The following is a 22,548-nucleotide window of genomic DNA, read 5'->3' as shown; positions in this document are numbered from 1 at the left end:
GGTTGTATCAAGATTCCGTTCTTGATAAATCTTGGGGATTTCTTGAACAAAGGAGCAAAAAAAAAAAGAATAAAAAAACGAAAAAAAAAGGAGAAACATATTTGCTCTTCAAGAAATCAGATTTTTATTTGTGTTTGTTTCCAAAATCAAGGAAGGAAACAAGAAGAGGGGATCCTAATACTTTGATCTTGTTCAAAAAAAAAATCCTTTTCTTTGTTCGAGGTTTGTTTCAACTAAATCCTACTCTTTCTAGGATTGGTTCTTCACTTTCTTTAGTGCCCCAAATTTCGTTGTTTTACTACTAAGGGCTTTGATACGAGTTGGGTTTAATTATAAATCTACAAGGTATTTTCCAAAGGTTAATTGAGGGGAAAAAGGCAAGAGTGGGTGAGAACAATTGAGGGAAAGAGCCAAAGTTTGAGTGATAACTATTATTATTATTATTTTAAAAAGATGTCTCATACAGGTGCTAGTGATGATGAACAGAGGGCTCTCCAAGAAGCCGAAATCCGAGCAAGAAATGATTTCACTCTACAAGCTATGCATCAACAATTCGAGAGATGGAACTTGCAATTCCAAGAGATAAGGGATACTATTGCCGAACAAAATGAGACAATAGCTGCACTTAGGAGGGGAAATCAACCTGATGTACAACCTCGAAATAATCCTAGGCCTCTTAATAGAAGAAATGTACCCCATGCCCCCATTGTAAATCAAGAAAACCCTATAGATGATTTTGTTGATGATCTTGATGTAAATCTAGATAGGGTGGGAAGAGATAGGAGGGGACAACGAGGTAGAGTAGAAGATGATAATATTAGCAGCATAAAAATGAAGATGCCATCTTTCAAGGGCACAAGAGACCCAGACTTGTACCTTGACTGGGAGCGGAAAGTTGAGGCCATCTTTGACTGTCACCACTACTCTGAAGGTAAGAAGGTTAAGCTTGCTGTTGTTGAATTTTCTGATTATGCTTCTATTTGGTGGAAAAAGCTTACAAGAGACAGACAACAAGATGGAGAACCACCCATTGCTACTTGGACCGAGATGAAGAGAGTCATGAGGAAGAGGTTTGTGCCTTCCCACTTTCAAAGAGACCTACAACTGCGTCTTCAAACCTTGAAGCAAGGAACCATGACTGTTGATGAATACTTTAAAGCTATGGATATGGCTATGATCCAAGCTAATTGTATGGAAGAAGAAGAGGCCACTATGGCTAGATTTCTTAATGGTTTAAATAGAGAAATAGCTGATGTAGTAGAGATACAACAATATGTAACTATAGATGAATTAGTAGATTTGGCTGTAAAAATAGAAAAGCAAAATAAAAGAAGGCAGCAAGCTAGCTCATGGAGAAGTCGGCCAAACACCAATTCCAAGAAGCCATGGCCAAAACAAGAAGTGATTTCTAGACCTCAAGAAGACAAGGGGAAAGGTAAAGTTGATGAGAAAGAGGGAAGTAAAGCTTTCAATTCTAGATCCTCTAAACCTTCTAGTTCCATTCAATGTCATAAATGTCATGGAAGAGGCCATATGATGCATGAATGTCCAAATAGAAGAAATATTCTGTTGAGAGAAGATGGAGGATATGAGAGTGAAAAAAGTGAGGAAGAAGAGAGAGGAGTAAGTGAAGATGATGTAGAACTTCCTAATGATGGTTTGGTTGGGGTAATTAGGAGGACTATAGATGGAGAATATGAGGGAGAAAAAAGTGAGGAAGAGGAAGAAGAGGAAGGTGTGAGTGAAGATGATGTAGAGTTACCTTTCAATGATGGTTTGGTTGGGGTAGTTAGGAGGATTATGACTATTAATTTAGGAATCAATAGTGAAGAACAAAGAGAAAATATATTTCATACTAGGTGTGGAATAAAGGGGAAAACTTGTTCTATGATTATTGATAGTGGTAGTTGTGCTAATGTGGTGAGTTCACACTTGGTGAACATGTTAGAACTTGCATGCATGAAACACCCTAAGCCCTATAGACTCCAATGGTTGAATGATAGTGGTGAACTGAAAGTCAACAAACAATGCATGATTTCCTTCAATGTTGGTAGGTATGTGGATGATGTTCTTTGTGATGTGGTTCCTATGCAAGCTTGTCACATCTTGTTAGGTCGTCCGTGGCAATATGATAGGAATGTTTTTCATGATGGAAGAAAGAATAGATATTCTCTTGAGATTAATGGCAAGAAGTATACTCTTGCACATTTAAGTCCTTCTCAAGTGTTTGAGGATCAAAAGAGATTGAGAGAAATAATGGGAAAACAAAGGGGAGGAAAAAAAATGAGCTTGAGGGAAAAGAAAAGAAAGAAGGCCAAGAGGTAGAAAAAAAAAGAGATGGCCTAGAGAGAGAGAGAGGGCAGCAACTTGGGCAAAGTGGTAAAAGAGGGTTTGAGTGATAAAAAGGAAAGTTTTGGTGAGCGGAAAGAGGCAGAGAAAAAGAAAAAGGAGAGTTTGTACATAAAAGCCAAAGAGTGTTTGAATGCAAGGAAAGAGGGGTTGCCCATTATACTACTTACTTACAAAGAAGTTTTGATTAATTCTGAATCACTAACTTCTTCTTTGCCAAGTAGTGTTTCTTCTCTTTTGCAGGATTTTGATGATATCTTCCCTGAGGATATCCCTAAAGGTCTACCACCTTTGCGTGGCATTGAGCACCAAATTGACTTTGTGCCTGGAGCACAAATTCCAAATAGGCCTGCTTATAGGAGTAATCCAGAAGAGACAAAAGAGCTTCAAAGGCAAGTTGAGGAGTTGCTTGAGAAAGGTTTTGTGAGAGAGAGCATGAGCCCTTGCTCCGTTCCCGTCCTATTGGTACCCAAAAAGGATGGAACTTGGAGGATGTGCGTGGATTGTAGAGCAATCAACAAGATAACGGTAAAGTATCGCCATCCTATTCCTCGTCTTGATGACATGTTGGATCAATTGCATGGATCCAAAATCTTTTCTAAAATTGATCTAAAAAGTGGTTACCATCAGATTCGAATGAATCCTGGAGATGAATGGAAAACTGCTTTTAAGACCAAATATGGGCTTTATGAGTGGTTAGTTATGCCTTTTGGCTTGACTAATGCACCCAACACTTTCATGAGATTGATGAATCATATTTTTAAGGATTTTCATGGGAAATTTGTGGTAGTTTATTTTGATGATATCTTGATTTATTCTAAAAATCTAGATGAGCATGTGGAACACTTAAAACAAGTTTTTGAAGTTCTCAGAAAGCAACACTTGTTTGCTAATCTTAAAAAGTGTACTTTTTGTGTGGATCGTGTGGTATTCTTGGGTTTTGTGGTTAGTTCTAAGGGAGTTGAAGTTGATGAAGAGAAAATCAAGGCAATTAAAGAGTGGCCTAAACCTAACAGTGTAACTGAAGTTAGGAGTTTTCACGGGCTTGCTAGTTTTTATAGGAGATTCGTGCGAGACTTTAGCACCATTGCTGCTCCTTTAACTGAAGTTGTTAAAAAAGATAAGGTTTTTTCATGGGGAAAAGAACAAGATGATGCTTTTAACTTGTTGAAAGAAAAATTGTGTTCTGCTTCTCTTTTGCAATTACCCGATTTTTCTAAATCTTTTGAGGTTGAATGTGATGCCTCTGGAAAAGGAATAGGTGCTGTTTTGATGCAAGACTCGAAGCCCATTGCATACTTTAGTGAAAAGCTGAGTGGAACTACACTGAACTACTCAACTTATGACAAAGAGCTATATGCTTTGGTAAGGGCTTTAGCTACATGGCAACATTATTTGTGGCCAAGAGAGTTTGTGGTTAAGACTGATCATGAATCCTTGAGATATTTGAAAAGCCAAGGTAAGCTTAATCAGCGCCATGCAAAATGGGTTGAATCCATTGAAATTTTCGCATATGTGATTGCTTACAAGCAAGGAAAAGAGAACGTGGTTGTTGATGCACTTTCAAGAAGGTATGTCTTGGTTTCTTCTCTTACTTCTAAATTGATGGGTTTTGATCAAATCAAGGAACTTTATTCTAATGATTCTGATTTTGGCAAGCCTTTTGCAGAATGTAAGTTGGGTCCTTATGAGAGGTTCAATCTTCAAGATGGGTTCCTTTTTAAGGAAAATAAATTGTGTATTCCTAATTGCTCTTTGCGTGAATTGTTTGTTAGGGAAGCACATTGTGGTGGACTCATGGGACACCTAACATTTTTTTTGGCCTGGCATGCGAAAGGATGTTGAAAAAGTGTGCTCTCAATGTCTTGAATGTAAACAAGCCAAATCAAAAGTGTTACCACATGGCCTTTATACTCCTTTACCTGTCCCTACTTCTCCTTGGATTGATATTTCTATGGATTTTGTGTTAGGACTTCCTAGAACTAAGTATGGTAAGGATAGTATATTTGTGGTAGCAGATAGGTTTTCAAAAATGGCTCGTTTTATTCCATGCTTGAAGACTAATGATGCGTTACATGTAGCTGATTTATTTGTGAATGAAGTGGTTAAATTACATGGCATACCTAAAACTATCGTTAGTGATAGGGATGCTAAATTTTTAAGTCACTTTTGGAGAGTTCTTTGGGCGAAGTTGGGAACTAAATTGCTATTTTCTACATCTTGTCACCCACAAACTGATGGGCAAACTGAAGTAGTTAATAGGACCTTAGGGAATATGTTGAGAGCTGTTTTAAAAGGAAAATTAACTTCTTGGGAAGAACATTTGCCTATGGTAGAGTTTGCCTATAATAGAACTATCCACTCTTCTACTGGTAAGTCTCCTTTTAAAGTTGTTTATGGATTCAATCCTCTCACTCCCCTTGATTTGTTACCTTTGCCTACTAATGACATTGTCAATCTTGATGGTAGAAATAAGGCTGAAATGATGAAGAAGATTCATGAACATACAAGGCTTGCAATTGAACGGAAGAATGAACAAAATGCCTTAAGAAGAAATAAGGGGCAAAAATCTGTCATTTTTAAACCTGGAGATTTAGTTTGGGTGCATTTTAGGAAGGAAAGATTTCCTGCCAAACGAAGATCCAAATTAGATCCAAGAGGAGATGGGCCATTTGAAGTCCTTGAAAGGATTGGAGACAATGCTTACAAACTTGACCTTCCTAGTGAATATCAAGTTAGTGTTACCTTCAATGTTTCTGATCTTTCCTTGTTTGATGCAGGCTCGAATTCGAGGGCGAATTCTCTTCAAGAAGAGGGGAATGATAGCATTCATGGCAGCTCAACATCATTAAAGGAGAAGGATGAAGCTCTGGAAGCTCCAAGAAGGCCCATGACAAGGTCTCAAACAAAGAAATTTCAAGACAAGCTTAATGGGCTTCAATTGGCAATTAAAAAGTGTTTTATAATAGAAGAAGAGCTCCAGCACAAGGAGGATCTTTGGGCCAAGTCTTACAACTATTTTGAGGCCAAAATTAAAGTCCAAGAGGAGATGGAATGAGGCCCAAATATGCCCCAAAAGAGAGGAATTTTCAGCAGCCCAAATAAGCCCAAAAATAGTTTCTAGAATATATATTTAATAGTTGTTTTAATCTATGTTGACTTGCATTGGTCTATGTGTATGTTGACTACATTGGTCTTAGTGTGGGTAGTCTTCTATGCTTCTAGGGAATATAATTCTCATTTATTGAAGTCTTGACTAGCTCCTTCTTTACTACTATATAAAGGGGTGCTTGTCTTCCATTGTAGAACATTATTGAAGATTAATATTATTATTGTGAGTTCTTTTGAACCTTTGTGAACTTTACTTTGAAGATTTATCTTGCAACCCTAACTAGTTCATAGCTTAAGGTAGTAAGATAATTTTCTTTCTTGTGATATCTTTGGTTTCTTTTGATATTCTTCGAAGGCGACTAGTTTCTTTTACTAGTTGTTGTCGTAAGTTATTCAAACTAGAAGTCAAGATCCGAATCTAGTTCTTGATTAGCTTATCTCTAGTGAAGGCAATTAGTTTCATAACCAACTTGTTGTCATTAGGATCTTGTCAAAATCTAGATTAACATAATCTCGGGGTTCTTGGACCTTTCCTCGAATTTCGACATATCTAGTTTATTTTTCTTGCTTCGCTTGCATTTCTTTACTACTTCCGCATTTCATCAACTTACTTTCTTCAAGTTCTTGGATCTCCCAACCTTTGTGTTATCAGGTGTAGCCAGGCTCTTTTACATGATAATATTGATGATCGACCACATAATTTATACTTGGATAGAGTCAGTACACTACCTATGGAGATCATATTGTAGCAACTCTAATGATTGGAAGACTATCTTGGCTTCAATTCTGTGGTGGAGATGTTTGGAATTCATTTTAGCCTATGGACTGAATACCCTGGCGCCTGGTGAGAGCTTGATAGGTGCTGGTTGATATTTGCCACTGGCAATTGGGTTCACCTACACTGACAGGAGAAGGAAACATTCAGCGGACAATGTTGTAATAGCTAGTTCATTAGACTTTAGCTTTTCTATCTTTTTAGTAGCTAGTAGCTTCATGCAACTTCTATTTTGGTTTGGACATTGTAAGCTTTGGACCCATTTTGGGATTTTATTTATATATTAGCCACTAGGCAGTCTGCCTAGTGGTATATTTGTTAAAAAAACTACGTTATACCTGATTCCTTTAAAAAGGATACGTAGGCAACCTTACACGGTTCGGTCCAACCAAATAAGAGTAAGCAAAAAACAAAAAAAATCCAAAAATCCTCAGTATCTGAAACTGGGGCAAAGATTTTGTTTCATTTTTGAAAGAGTCGATTCCAAGAGTTGTAAGTATACAACCCCTCATTTTGAGTTTACTTTGAGCCTTCATCCCGACACATATTTCCAACCCTATCAAAAAACCTTCCAATAAAGACCTCTCGATATGCCTTTAAGAATTCCAAGAGAAGCATGCAATGTCAATGGTTGTCATGCGACATAGAACACAGTCAAGTTGCTCACACAAGAAAGCAAAAGAAAAATAAAAATAAAAGAAAAATGAGAGTCTTACTAGTGAAAACCCTCACGGGCACTGTAAGGCGATGGTAAGTAGAGATAAATAAATGAGAGAGGCTTGTTGGTGAAATTCCTCGGGGCACCACTAGTCGAAGGTGAGTGGTGAAGCAGACGCAAAGATTTGGCATGAACAAGCCCGACTTCAAAGGTCATAAGAATGGTAAAAGGGGAGATTGGATTAGTTTGATAGATCGGCCATTAAGTCCAAAATGCATGTCATGACCATTAAAGCTAGTTATTAAGAAAAAAAACTCTTCCTTCTGTTCTTCCCGACAGGGGCATTTCTTGTTAATATTGTTTCTTTGCATCATTGTGTCCTTCACTCTGAGTCAGTCCTTCTCAAAACAAGCAATAAAAAATTTCAAAATCTGCTACCAGTTTTTCAGTTGCATAAAGTAAATTTGGCCAGCACGCTCAGTGGTTACAGTTAACATGTCTTTGAGAATTCATGCAAAGACTTCCCCCAGAAGACTCTTGTCAGCCTACTTGGCTAAAGCAAGCAAAAATAACCTTAAGGTTAATCAGGGATTCTCTATAGTACCGAACAAGACTATGAAGTGTGCACATTGTGCTAAAGGCACTTACCAATTATGATTCTCTCTGACGGACAAATTGCTCCAAAAGCAAAAGCCATTCAACATATTAGTAAAAGGTTATCCAAGAAAAGATCTCTGTTTTGAGATAAGGCTGGCTGAGCCACAAAACACAAATGGCACTGGGAGCGAAACAATCAGTGTTGATACAGAAAGTAAAGGTCCCTTGTAAGAAACAACAGAGTCTCCCAGCAGTGCAACCAACTACCAACACAGTCGTTCTTCCAAAGGTCGGATAATCACAAAGCCAAGCTGCCAAAGACATCAAAGCCACAAACCGACCACCACTTTCAAAACTGACAAAATTTTCTTTGTTTGAAACAGGAACAAAGCAGGGCAAGGATAGTGGTTCAAAAAAAAAAGAGAAAAAGAAAAGAAAAAGAAAAAGAAGAGAAGAGCCGACAAAGGGATGTTTCTCAAATCTTTGCATTTATTTGTCTTGCTATTGTGCATAAAATCTTGCCATTGATCTTCGCATTTTTTCTCCTAGGATAAAAAGTCGTAGTCTGATGGATTTTCCTCCCAATAAAAATTTTAGTCTGCTGAATCTTTCTCCTAAGATAACAAAAAAAAGAACTAGTCTGATGAACTTTCTCCTAGGATAGAAATCTTAGTCTGATGAATCTTTCTTCTAAGATAACAAAAAAAAGTACCTAGTCTTGATGAATTTTCTCCTAGAATCGAAGTCCTAGTCCGATGAATTTTTCTCCTAAGATAAGAAAGCCTAGTCTGATGAATCTTTCTCCTAGGATTTAAATCTTAGTCTTATGAATCTTTCTCCTAAGATAACAAAAAAAACCTAGTCTGATGAATCTTTCTCCTAGGACATAAAATCTTAGTCTGATGAATCTTTCTCCTAAGATAAACAACCTAGTCTGATGAACTTTCTCCTAGGATAAAAGTCTTAGTCTGATAAATTTTTCTCCTAAGATAAAAAACCTAGTATGTTGAACTTTCTCCTAGGATAGAAATCTTAGTCTGATGAATCTTTCTCCTATATACCAAAAAAAAAGTGATCTAGTCTGATGAACTTTCTCCTAGGATCAAAATCTTAGTTTGATGAATCTTTCTCCTAAGATAGAAAACCTAGTCTGATGAATTTTCTCCTAGGATAATTAAAAAAGGGAAGTCTGGATTTGAAGAAAAAAGGTCAATTTTTAGTTTTCTTAAGTTATCAATCTTTAGTTTTCTTGAAATCAGGGGCCCCGCCTGGAGAATAGGGTCATTTTTTACTTTAGTCAAGCTTACTATGTAGTATCCTCAAGCCCAATCCCACATCTAAGAGACGCACTTCTGCCAATTTCACATCTAAGAGACGCACTTCTTAGTCTGGGTCTTTCAGGATATACTTTTAGAAGACGCACTTCTTAAATTAGAATTTCACCCCAAGGAGACGCACTTCCTAGTTTGGTTCATTCAAGTTTCATCCTTAGGAGACGCATTTCCTAGTTTGAGTGCAAACTTCCTAGTGCAAACTAGGGCAGAAAATTTTGTTTGTTTTGTTGTTTTGATTGCAGGCGCCCGCATGGAGAATGAGGGAATTCGTTTCGGAATTATTTCAAGTTTCAAGTCAGTAGCAGGCGCTCACCTGGAGAACGAGGGAAGTCATTTTAGAATTCATTTCAAGTTAGAAGTAGCAGAGGCTCGCGGCAAGAATGCGAGTCAACAGTACGAGACCAACAGAAGTAGTCTCAATCCAGATAAAAGAAAAGAAAAAAAAGAAGTGAATCCAAAATGCAGAAGCAGAGAAAGATGTGAACTGCTCAAGACGCAGCTGAAGTCACGAGCACGGCGTGTCCGATTTTGATCCGAAGAAGCCGTAGAAGAGTGAATCAGCACCTGTATCTAGCAAGCATCAAGGTTCAAATCAAAGTCTGCATGAAGAACAGTTCAAGACTCAAGATCAAACTTCAGAAGACTTATAGATAGGAATCTTGTAACTCATAGCTTGCAGGCTTAGTTAGTCTTTTTTATTTTTGATTTTGATGTAATAACATGACCGCGGACCGGAACCTCGACGGAACGAAACCTCACTTGAATCTCTCATCCTCTTCACATACTCCATCACTTCATCCACCTCTGAACTACACGTGGCCTGATTCCTTTATAGCCAAGGATATGTAGGCAGCTCAGATACCAGGGCTCGATCACAATCTTCTACCCAATTTCTTTTCTTTTGAATAAGTATTGGATCAGAAATCAATTACGTCGCTTACTTATTTTTTTGCTCAAAAACACTTCATGTTACCAAGCAAAAAGGGGCAACTGTAAGCACGTAATTTTTGACCCGCACATTAGAATTAGCTTTAATAGTCCTAGTATTTTTAGAATATTTATTTGAGTTTATTTCTATAGGATTTCACTTTATTATTAATTTTAATTCTATTTTTAAAGCCCAAAAATTGAAAAATACAAAAATAATTTCACTTTTTCTATTTAATTTAGGTATTAGGTATTTTTAGAAAGATATTATTTTTAACCATTTTTATTTTAGTATAATCTTTGAAAATACCAAAAAATAGTTTCATGTCATAATATAGTTATTTTAATTAATTAGGAGTGATTTTACATTTAGGAAAAAAATTAATATTTTAGCTTTGTAGAATTAAAGGGCAACTTTTAAAGGCAAAATTGGCCCAAACTTGAGCCCAAATTCTGGCAGCCCATTCCTCCCTTCAGCCCATTTACCCATTCCCTAGCCCACAACCATTTTATAATCACTAAATTAAACCTAATTCCTCTACACTTCAGGACCCCCTTCTTCATAAAAGAGAACGGCGGATCTCAACACCAATTCAAGAGATAGCCGCACCCCCTAGAAAAATTCCTTCTTCTTGTTTAAAATTCAGTAACAACAACCCCCCACACACACAAAGGGGAGGGAGCTGGACAAGAAGAAAACGAGAAAGGAATAGAGCACAAAATTGGGGGTGATAGAGTGACTGTGCACATTTTCAAGAGAGGACCTTTTCCTTTCTTTTTCTATAAACATACACACTCACAAACGCACGTGGGATAGAAGACAGGAGCAGCTGCAATAAATTACAAAACAGAGATGGATTAAACAGTGAGGATAAGTTTCGGGTTAGATTTAACTCCGATCAAAGTTGCCGTTGAGGTCTTTAGTTGCCGATTCTGTCTGTGTTCGCCCGCGAAAGCGCCAGTCATGAGTCGTCGAGTTGTTTAACTTCTTGTAATTCCAATTTCATTGATTTATACCAAATGTCCGTTCTTCCAATTCTTTTACTACTTTGTTTTAATAATTATCATGTTGCCTTAATTTGTTGCTTGAGTTAGTGTTCAATCCATCTCCAATTTTTGTTCTTTTGTTCCATTCTTTGCTCTTATTGCATTTTTCATGACCATATTTTGTTTAATGACTACTGGATTTATGTATCAGTTGTCACGACCCATTTTTCATAATAGGTCATGATGGCGCCCGGCACCATTGCCAGGCCAGCCAATGCGGAAGTGTAATTTAAGTCCTCATTTTACTTTTACCCAAAATTAATTATAACAGATTTTCAAAGTTAAGTTAAGGCCAAGAGTGGTAAATAAGGTATCAAAATAGTTATACAACCCAAAAATAAATGTCTACTAACGTGTGTGTGTCAGAACCTGGTGTCACAAGCTACGGGCAGCTAGTAGAATATACAACCAAAAGAATACTACACTACCCTACTGTCTGGATCAGAATAGACAGAAGACTTCTTCGGCTGCGGATCAACATGGAAGGAAAAGCAGCTCACCGTAGAAGTCTCAAGCCTGCTCACAACTGCGCACCAGAGAAATAACCGGATCCACATGAGTACATAAACAATATGTACCCAGTGAGTATCCCGCCTAACCTCGAAGGAGTAGAGACGAGAGGTCGACTTGACACTCACTAGGGCCAAATAATATCATAAGTTTAAGTTAACAATAAAAAAAATCTATAACAGGCAACAGCTTACAACTAGGCATATAAATCATATTCTCACTGAGATTCCAATTAATCATTTACTTTATTCACAATTATCAGCTCCTTTCGAGTCATGAAAGTATAATTCTAATAGTTAACAAACTCAGGCAAAGCTATAAAGCATGCGCAAATATGCCGAGGCGACGGCCCGATCCTACAGAAATAAACTGTGCACTTGCCGAGGGTCGACGGCGCGCCTATAGATGCATCTATTCATACCGAGGCGATCGGCCCGATCCACAAATAAGTAGGATTATCAAGTATACACACAAGGCACATCAATAGTCATAATTGCCAAGCAAGACTTCAACATTTATACAAGTACGTCCTTATTCCCTTTTTAAAATCCCTAGCATATCCTAGGTGCTCATAGTAACAAGATATTAAATAGAGTCATATGGAATAAGCATGATGTGGGTCCTAAGCTACCCGGACCATTGACATAGTAGTAGCTATGCACGGACTCTCGTCACCTAGCGCGTGCGTAGCCCCCGCATTTAGCACAATTATTCAATTATTAATCCTATGGGGACAGTTTCCCCTCACAAAGTTAGAAAGGAGACTCACCTCGCTCCAAAGCGCGCTCCCGAATATTAAGACAAGCCCAAGCTCTTAATTCGAATCCGAACGATCGCAAACTAGTTAAAATAGGTAAGAACTAGTCAATAAAGGCTCAAAAGGCCGAATTCTAACCATTTAAGTAATTTCCCAACCTTTCCCACAAGTTTCCTAAATTCTGACCCCGGGCCCACGCACCCGGATTCCGAAATTTTTTCGAAGGAAATCGTTCTCTATGCCCTAAGGATCGATAATATATGATTTCTAGTTCATTACATAGTAAATTACATGATTAAATCTTAGTTTATCAAAACCCTAGGTCTAGCTCTAACCCTTGATTTTTGCTTAATTTCTAGTGTTTAATCTATCTAATGTTCATGTATTTAAGCTAAGGGAGAGTGGAAATTACTTACCTTGTGATGATATGTGGAAACCCTCTCTTTGGAAACCCCAATTTCGCCCAAGTGTGGAGAAGAATGTGAAATAAATGCACTTAAGTTCGAATTAAAAGAGTTCACTGCCCAGCGATTTCCGCTTCTGCGGTTTGGGGACCGCATCTACGGTCCCGCACCTGCGGAAATAAGGCCGCATCTGCGGCTCTAGGCTAAGGGAGGCTGGACCGCATCTGCGGTCTAAGAAGCGCTTATGCGAAACCGCTTCTGCGGAAATAAGGCCGCATCTGCGGCTTCCCTTGGGCCTGCCTTGGGCCGCTTCTGCGATCATTTGACCGCAGATGCGGTTATGACAGAAGCAGCAGCCTTCAGCCTTTTCTCAACTTTCTAACTTCACTCGAGCCTCGGTCATTTGACGCTCGGGGCTCCCGAGCCCCGCCCGAACATACCGACAAGTCTGACATCACGAGGCGGACCTACTCGAACCCTCGGAACTCCCAAAACAACGCTAAATCTTATAATCACCCCCTAATACCAAATGAATCAAACTATTGAATCCTTAAGTTCTTAATTCTCCTCTAACGGGTCAAAACGCCCTTAAACTACTCGGATTGACACCAAATTTTATGGGCAAGTCTTAAATGACATTACGGACCTGTACCAAGCTTCGGAACCAAAATCCGAGCCCGATACCTAGGGAATCAATAATTTCTTAGTTTCTTGAATTCTTTAAAGCTTCTATTAAACAATTTTAGATAAAAATTCATTACTCGGGCTAGGGACCTCGGAATTCGATTCCGAACACACGTCCAGGTCCCATATTTTTCCACGGACCCTCAAAAATTATCAAATTACGGATCCGGACCCGTTTTCCTAAAATGTTGACCGAAGTCAAACTTGGTCTTTTTAAGAAATCCTAAAGAAGCAAATGGGCATGTTTTTATTCAAAACTCTACCAATCCCCGAACCAATCGCCCCCGCAAGTCGTAAACTAGTTAAAGTAAGTATGGGAGGCTTTATATAGGGGAACGGGGTTTAAAAAGGCTAAACGACCGTCGGATCGTTACATCAGTAGGAATATTTATTGACGCATGCTAAATGTTGTACGTCTTGGTTAGTCTTTCTCAAAATCTAGGTCATTTATCACAAATAATTGATGCAATTTAGATCAGAAATTAATCATGTACCACCCTCACTTCATTGGAATATTTATTGATGCAATATATGTACCACCCTCACTTCATTGGAATATTTATTGATGCAATATATGTACCACCCTCACTTCATAGGAATATGTTGGATATATATATATATATATATATATATATATATATATATATATATATATATATATATATATATATATATATATATATATAGTACTGCAAAATAACTGCTGAGACACATCTTTATAAAAGGATTATACAACATATCTTCAATTTCTTGCTTTTATGCTACTGGTCGCAGAACTTGTCTGTTGAGTTGGTTAAACGAATAATAAATTATCGTGATCATGGGTACGGTTCCCGTGGCATGGTCACGGTACGTAAATCTCAATTCGGGTGTGCATTTCATGTGATCCGACCATAATTTTGAATACTAATAAAATAAATATGTTGTAGATCGCGGGTACGGTTCCTGTGGCGCGATTCACAATGTGTACAAAAAAATGAGTGCGCGACTTCACGACTTGTTCAAACAAATTCCATAAATACTAAAAGCGGTTAATTGAATAATTAAAAGCGGTTAAAAGTTAAAAATGCACAATAGGTTTTAAACATGTAATTAATCAGGTAATTAGGCCAATTATTAATAGATGAGCGACCGTGCTAAAATCACGGAATCCGGAAATGCCTAACACCTTCTCCCGGGTTAACAGAATTCCTTACCCGGATTCTGTGTTTCGCGAACCATAAATAAGAGTCAATTTCCTCGATTTGGGATTTAAAATAAATCGGTGACTTGGGACACCATAAATTATTCCAAGTGGCGACTCTGATTAAAATAATGATCCCATTTTGATTAATGTCACTTTCATTGGAAAAACTCCCTATTCCCTCGGAAAAAAGGAAGTGTGACACATGGCATAAGGACATCATCCTCATCATCCAAAGACAACCTTCATGGTTAAATTATCGCAATAACCCATATATATTCGCATGCACTATGTTTTAAGTTTTGTAGGTAATTCGGGAGGTAACCGTTCTACAAATGGGAGCAATCTTCGCTCCAGTTTCCATTCACAACGTTCACATCCTTTGACTACCTCAAACGTAATCGACTATCAGTAATTGACTACCTTTTTCTATGATCGTTCGAATATCTGCCGTCCAAATTCGCATTCTTGACTCCACCTAGATTCATCAATTACTTACAATAATATCCAACACAAAAAAACCTTTTCAAAACATATGACCACTCTTATAATAACTCCATCGGTCTTGTTCGTCGTTGGATCCAGAACTACACACGACCTGATTTCCGTAACACCCTGGATATGTAGGCAACTCCGGAACCAGGGTTAAAGCCCCCATTTTTCAAACACACATCATTCCCCGCTCAATTCGACCAAAATTGATCATCATTTTTTACCCGACACCTCTTTCATCATTCTCGGGTAAAGAGGGGCAGCTGTTGATACCCAATTTTGCCCTCATATTTTTCAAATAGGTATATATACTTTCAAAATATCATTTTTACATCATTACTTAATTTACAAGATTTATACAAATATTTTATAATTTTTTCCATGATTTTTAGAGATTTAAAATTAATTTTTTTTCACATTTTAATTACTTAAATATTTATTAATTACCCCTTTAAATTGTGTGTGATGATTTAACCATCCAAATTTATCATTTATATCCACAAGTGTGCTTAATAATATTTTTACTTTATTTTATATAGTTACATCTGTATTTTAGTTATCTATGCAAATTTTTGCAATAATTGCCTATATTCACGTATAATTATGTTTTTATTATATTATTTGCACCAAAATAGCATTTTATATTTTTATAATGTTAAGCTATTATTTTCAATCTTTTTATTTAATATTTTTATTATTTTATTAATTACTTTAATAATTTTTTTTGTGATAAATTTTGTGTATTTAAACTGTGGCCCAGTTTTAAGCAATTTTCGGACCAAGTTTGGCCCAAATCCTTAGCCCAATAGCCCCCAGCCCAAGCCAAATAACCCTTTAATAAACCTGGTCGATACCCATCTCCATGACCCGCCCCGTTCAGTTTTTAAATCCTAGCCGTTGATCTCTCAAGATCAACGGCCCTCGTTTATTCCCCCTCTTTAACTAACCTAACCCAGAAACCCGAACCCCATTTCCCTGAGATTACCGCTCTAAAATCCTCTCTACTCTCTCCTCTCAAACCCTAGTTGCCTCACTCAAATCTCTTCCAAATCCGGTCAATCATGGATTCTTCCTACGATTCTCTTACCTTTATGGATCATCTCATCATTTCTTACAAGACTATGGTGTTACATAGTACTTGCCTCAATTTTGGCAAGTTCTAATTCCTAAATCGGGTGCGACTGCCTTCAACCTTTGAGATTTAAGCGTTATTTCGTCTATATGCACTCACAACCAGGCAATATGGTCCGATTCAGTGAGATTTTCGACCATCTGTGCTTTCCTTTTGAACTAGGGTTTTCTTGATTTCCTCTTAAATTGATTTTGAACGATTTTGCATGCTTCTATTTCCTTATTGATGTTCGATTAATTATGTTTCCTTGTTTGGATGTTGATTTTGGCTACTATATAAACCCTTCCCGATTTCCCTTTTTAGGAGACCTGATTTACTGTGATTACTCTCACTATACTCTTCACTCACTCGTTCACTTCTTTTGAGACACTTGAATATTTTCTGAAATCGTTGAATTCTTGGCCGGCTGAAAGCCAAGTCCATAATACTGATAAAACAACATCCTCCGGTGCAAGCACTGCTCGGAGCCCTTCTCGAGGCTCTTGTGAATTCTGAAGCATAGGGGATTTGGGGTTCTCTTTCAATTGTTGCTATTGAATCACTACCAATATTCTAAACTCCTCACTCTTTTGCTCATTTAACTTTGCTACTGGTTAGTGTCCTTAACTCTACAGTGTTAATTGTTTCCTTTCTGTTTGTCTATGGCATGTGTGGTCTATGTGCTAATGTTGTTTAAATTTTGCAAGCATGATTCAGTTTCCTTGTTATTCATGGATCCTTAATAATGTATTCTTTGCTGCCATGATATTGTTTTTAGCAATTCCCAGTAGTTCCATGTCCTTTATTAGTTTAATTCAGTAGGCTTCAGTACATGTAATATGTTTTCATTCGGAATGGATTCCAGCTTTTGTAAGTGCTTCTAGACTAATGTGTGTTCCCTATCTTATCCTGTATTTTTATGTTTGTGCTCTAGACCTTGTTGATTTCTTCTTGCCCAACATGATAGATCTCTGAGGCTGTATTGATCAGCTAAAGCATGTTTCGTGCCATTTAAGTTATATTGTATGTTTGGTTTATTAAGCTTATGTCTTTAGAATGGCTTCTAAGGCAAATTTCTATGTTAGTTTCCTTTCTGTCTAAGTAATTGATACGAATGATTATATGTGCTTGTCTTATTCCCCTTAAGTGATATATATTCTCATGAGTTAAGACACTGTTATGGTCTGTTGTAAACCATGCTACTAGTTTTATTGCTATACTGGTTGTGGTCATGTTAGCCTCCCATATTAGAAATCTTCATGTGAAATTGCATATCTCTCTAACTACAATTATTTCAAATAAGGCTCACTTGTTTAAAGTCTTCTCTGACCAATTTAGTTAATATTTTGTGCTGACCCTTGATTTCTAGGAAATTAGCACGTATGTGATGTTTGTCCTGTTAACTCAATAGACTTGCTTCTTAAGCCCTCTAAATGGGTAACTGTGTTCAGCATGCTACATCCTTTTCTTTGTTGAATAATTGCTGAACATGGTGTCGGTTTTTTCTATGTCAAAGCTATCTACCTAGTTGGTATGTTCAAGCCCTCTTGTTTGACCAATCTTGTTCCCTTAGCTTCTAAGAATGATGACACTGCTAATAGACTTTAGGATTGTCAATTGGTTACCATATATGGTTTCTCCCTTCTAATCCTGGTATGAGTTTGTGTATGGCCTTGGGTGTGTAATTGACACACTCTCACTCTTGAGATGTTCTGGGTTCTGCGTATACTGTTCGTGTGAAAGGTGAAGCTTGTTGAAGGCCCAGGTGTTACTGGGTGATTTCTCTTTTGGGTCTGTAGTCTTTTAGTATGTAATTTGCACTTGTATTCATTATTTTTGGTTCTGTAATAATTTATAAACAAAAACAGATGGGGAAATTAGTAAAAAAGGGGTAGGATACTCTAATGCTCACATAAATAGGTAGAAAGCATGCCTATAGGATCTATATGGTGTATTCGCTATTTGCTCTACATGTTTTAATTTCATATGTAGAAAGCCTACCTATAGGAGTCACACACACACATCACTTAACTTGCCAACACATGCCGTTTCAAGTGTTTGTTGTACCTGTTTTCACTACTGTGCACTCTTAGTAAAGTGTCTATAGGGCACAACAATGCAATATTTTACTTACCTAGGTGCCATGCCTATAGGACTTCGAATGATCATTCTATCAACCGCCTCAATTGTTTTAGTGTACTGCTCATATGGATACCATAACTATAAGGTATAATAATCAGTCAGCTGCTCCATATCGTTTGTACTGCTTCGCTTAGATAGCATGCCTATAGGGATAAAACTATATAAAATCAATTTCGATTGCCGACTACTAGATATCATGCCTCTAGGAAATTGTCACCTGCCTAAGGAACTAGTCTACAAAATCAGCATTGGTAATTCATGATTCTGGGGTCGTTTCACTGCCTTTTTGCACAAACAATCTAGAGATCATGCCTATAGGCTTGTAACCTGCAAATCCGTTGCTTGTACATTGCTAAAAATCATAATCACTTAGAAACCATGTATATGGGATTTATAACGATTTAATATGTCCGTACGTTAGCCTAAAAATACGGCATTACCTGTTTGATACTGGAATCATATAGAGATCATGCCTATAGGACTAAAGGACTCTAAGTCTTAATTTTGATATGTTCTACTGCTTAATTTGAAAATCAGACTGCGTGCTTCTTTGTTTATATATGGAGGCCAATATGAGCCATTCTTTGCTATTATGTGCAGTCCTATTCGTTTTGAATGCGCGATTAGTTTTATCATTTTGAGCAACCTAAGTAAGTCTAGAACCACCCAAATAGAGGTCCAAAGCCTCCTGGACCATAGGCATGGGATGGGTAGTGCACGCATAGGACACGACTTAGAAATGAATTAGAGCGCTTTAAGTAAATAACTTCAACATAGTAATCGGGTAGCAGGAGATGATAGTCTGTGCTCGCTGAATAATATGAGCAACCCCTATCTAAAAGGATTCGCGAAGTATTATTTATGTTGCACGGGGTGATCTTTTAGGCTAAAAACTTAGGAACCCTCCCCCTTCCTTTATATACTTGCTAAATACATTTAGCTATTTAACCTAGGCCAATGTAGTTGTATCCTTATAACCATTAAAGATTTGTACCAATTCTTATTGTGTTATAATGAAATTCTTCAATTTTTATATTCTCTTTGTTCATTTGATCACCTAACCTAATTACATAATCCACATAGTCTGAAGTTCGGTCGGGACCCACAGTTGTGGACCTCGAAGAGTGCCTAACACCTTCTCTTTGAGCCCTTACCTGATCTTTGGTGGCGTTGACTAGTCAAACAGAGTTATTTGCAAACAGGTGCCCTAACGTACCATAAAAATTGTTAGGTGGCGACTTTCCTCTTTTAACACCTTCCTTTAAAAGAGTTGTCACACATCGAAGCCCGTTTCGAAAGAAAACGGGGCACGACAACAGGCGCCCTGCTCCTTCGAGAAGATCCCCTAACCAAACCTGGAAAAGGAAGAAACATATAAGTTAGCAAAGCCGAACAACATACAAAAATGATCATGGCCAAAAAGAGGAGTTACATGTGGAAGGTTGAGCCGATCTAAACTTCTTAAAGAAGCTCGGCCAATCATGAATCCCTGCGGCATGAGGGAGAATCTGCACGACCCAGTCGGCGATGCGTATGGCTAGAGAGGGAGGACAATTGTTGGCTACAAGAAAGGAATAATTAGTTGACTATCCCAAAATATGTGAAGAGATGCAAAAGGTAAAATCAAAAGAAAAATAGACACGTACGTCTATAATTCCAAGCCTCAGGGAAGCCGTCGGCGTTGGCTACGACGTCATCGGTTCGGATGTAAATAAAATCAAGCCAGAATTGGCGACTAGCCTTGTTGTCCATCTTCACCACCAGGCACTTGCCTCCACGGTGACGGAGGTTCAATATCGGCCCCCTAGAAGTTAGGGGCGAATAGATGCAATAAATGCCGCACTGTCATCTCGACACCGGCAAGCTCAGCAAACTTGGTCAGCATCGTTATGACCTTATAAATGTAAGGGGCGAGCTGAGAAGGGCAAACGCCATAGTGGCGGCAATACTCCTTCACCAGCGGGAGAAGAGAAAGCGAGTAACCGATAACGAACGGGTAAGCATATAGAGCGCAGTACCCCCGACGGTGAACATGTAGTTCGTCCCCCTCAACGGGGATCGGTTCGATATGGTAGGGGAGGACGAACTTGGCTTTATTAATAGCAATTTTCCATGTGCCGCATCCGGCGATTGTTAGAATCGGACCCGGGCTCGGGGTTGTGGGGGATGATCTCCTCCGTCGAGGGAAAAGTTTCATCCTCCACGGTGGCAGCTGCATTCTCTCGGAACACAACCGCCAACGGAACGGCATGACTTCCTTCACCAACATGAGATGATACATTCGACATGTTTATGAGAAAGTGAAAAAGGATACTAGGAAGAGAGTTTAGAGTACGGAAAAAATCAACGATGCAAAAAAAAAAGAGGTTCAGAGAGGAAATTTGAAGTGTCAAAGTTTGGAAGAATAAAAATTTCAAATTTGGGTTTCGCTATACCTATTTATAGATATTGAGGCACCAAATTGAGACGGTTTGTCATAATAGGCACAAACGGCTCATCATAATTGGCACCGGCACCGAAACGACAAATCTAATCAAAGGTTACACATAAATCGATGCAATGCGTCGGGAACAAGCATCGTTATGATGCATGACGTCATGACGTCACCCCCTCTCTTGGACCAGATGGCTCCGACAAATCACCCGAAAAATATAAGGAATTTAAAATAGGCGGCCCATGGCGAGCCACGTTGCTTGCTCGCTACAACAACTGTGGCCCATGTTATCTATTCAACAAGCTCGACCATGAACGATATTATCCGCTCATTGAACTCGCCCGCGAAGACGACCTTAACAAGTGGAGACACTAACTGTATGGGACAAAATTTATCTTAGTTATGTTCAGACCACGTCAGCATTAAGAGATCCTTCGAGGGCTGCCATGTGTCACCAGTATGACTTCGACAAAAGACAAATTCACGTCGAGGTGATTTGACAAGAGATGAAGGGCTAGGTCGAGAAGTCAGCAGAGATCAAGGTCGAGGAGGAGGACTCTTTTTTAACAGAGTAATAACGGCTAGTTTTAGGATAAGACTTTAAAGAGAATATTCCAGTGAAAATTCTCTGGATCTGTGCTATTAGGGTTTTGTGACACATGTCCCGTTATAAATAGAAAGATACATAGTTATAGGGGACATTGAATACTCATTTGTAAAAGACCACTTTGACATTCTTTAAAGATTCTTGCTTTATTACATACATACAAAAGACACCTTTTTTTCTTGAGATCACTATCTAGTTTTTCCCCACGATCCAAGGAGAATCAGAATATTCAAAGGCCGATCAATTATTTATCATTGTCAGAAGGAACATTACACGATTCCACCCCCATTTTTCGGTCATATTTATTATGTCTATTTACATAAATATTTCATACGTCATTTATTGCTATTTAATATTATTTATATTGCATTTATGCCATTAAGAATTGTTCATTATCGTATATTCATCATTGTTACCACAGATCTTATAACATTTGTCACGTCACTAATTAAATAATTTAGTGGATATTATTATTGGCTAAGACTAACCCTAACTTGTAAGAAAAATATAATTGTTTAAACTATCCTAGAAGGACATATCGGCCGTTTCCGATAGACCATTGACTAAAAACTAATGAAAATTCACAGTGAATTGAATTTGGGTATTTTGTATCACGTTTCAGTGTATTTCTGCATACAAGAAAGACAAAAATATCATCATCATAGAATTCTTTTGATCTTTTCTTAATTTAGTTTATTTTATTTTTTGTACAACCATGGGTTGTGTATACGCTTAAAAATATCACGACATTATTTTCACATTACTTTTTTATATAAAGAGGATGATTGCTTCCTTGTTTTAGAGGTGGTGAGATTAAGTTAAATGTCTTGCCTCACGTTTTGTCTCTCATCTTTCTCATATAGTTACGGCATCGTGGTGGCTTTAATTAATAGGAGTAGCAGTAATTAACAAGAAGTAAGAACCACAAAACTTTAGAAATTGTTCTCTTATAGTTAACCCTTCGATTTCATATTGCTTTTGGAAATCTATGTATTATAGCATGGTCAAGTTTCTTCAAGATTAAAAGTATTTTTTTTATTTTTAAATTAGAGGTATTTGATCAAATTTTTAGAAGGAAAAAAAGTACATTTGAGTAGAAGTGTTTTTTACCAAAAAATACCTTTTTTTTAAAAAGCACTTTAAATTTTTTTTAAAAGATTGTCCAAATATTAATTGTTATTAAAAAATATTTTTAAATTAGTTAATCAAATATAAATTACTTCTCATCAAAAGTATTTTTTTTTTTTAAATATTTCTCAAATAAGCTGATTTTTGACCAAACAGATTATTAGTATCTTTTCAATTCTTAAAATTCATTATTGCGAAGTTGTTCAGTCGTTGTTACTTATGAATTGTTTTTTAGCTGTATTTTCTTTAATTGTTTCAATTATACACCACTTTTCTTCTATTCCCATAAACACACGTT

At 37.6% G+C, this 22,548-nt stretch overlaps 1 pseudogene; it reads left to right on the top strand.

Moving 5' to 3' along the window:
- The first annotated feature begins 212 nt into the window (after nt 1-212).
- On the top strand, nt 213-17,718 carry LOC109239291 (annotated as a pseudogene).
- The last annotated feature ends 4,830 nt before the right edge of the window (nt 17,719-22,548 follow it).

This window comes from Nicotiana attenuata, unplaced genomic scaffold, assembly GCF_001879085.1.
Source record: "Nicotiana attenuata strain UT unplaced genomic scaffold, NIATTr2, whole genome shotgun sequence".
In the NCBI taxonomy this organism is placed as follows: domain Eukaryota; kingdom Viridiplantae; phylum Streptophyta; class Magnoliopsida; order Solanales; family Solanaceae; genus Nicotiana; species Nicotiana attenuata.
Note: the sequence above shows the minus strand (reverse complement) of the source record. Positions and strands in the feature narration are given on the sequence as shown.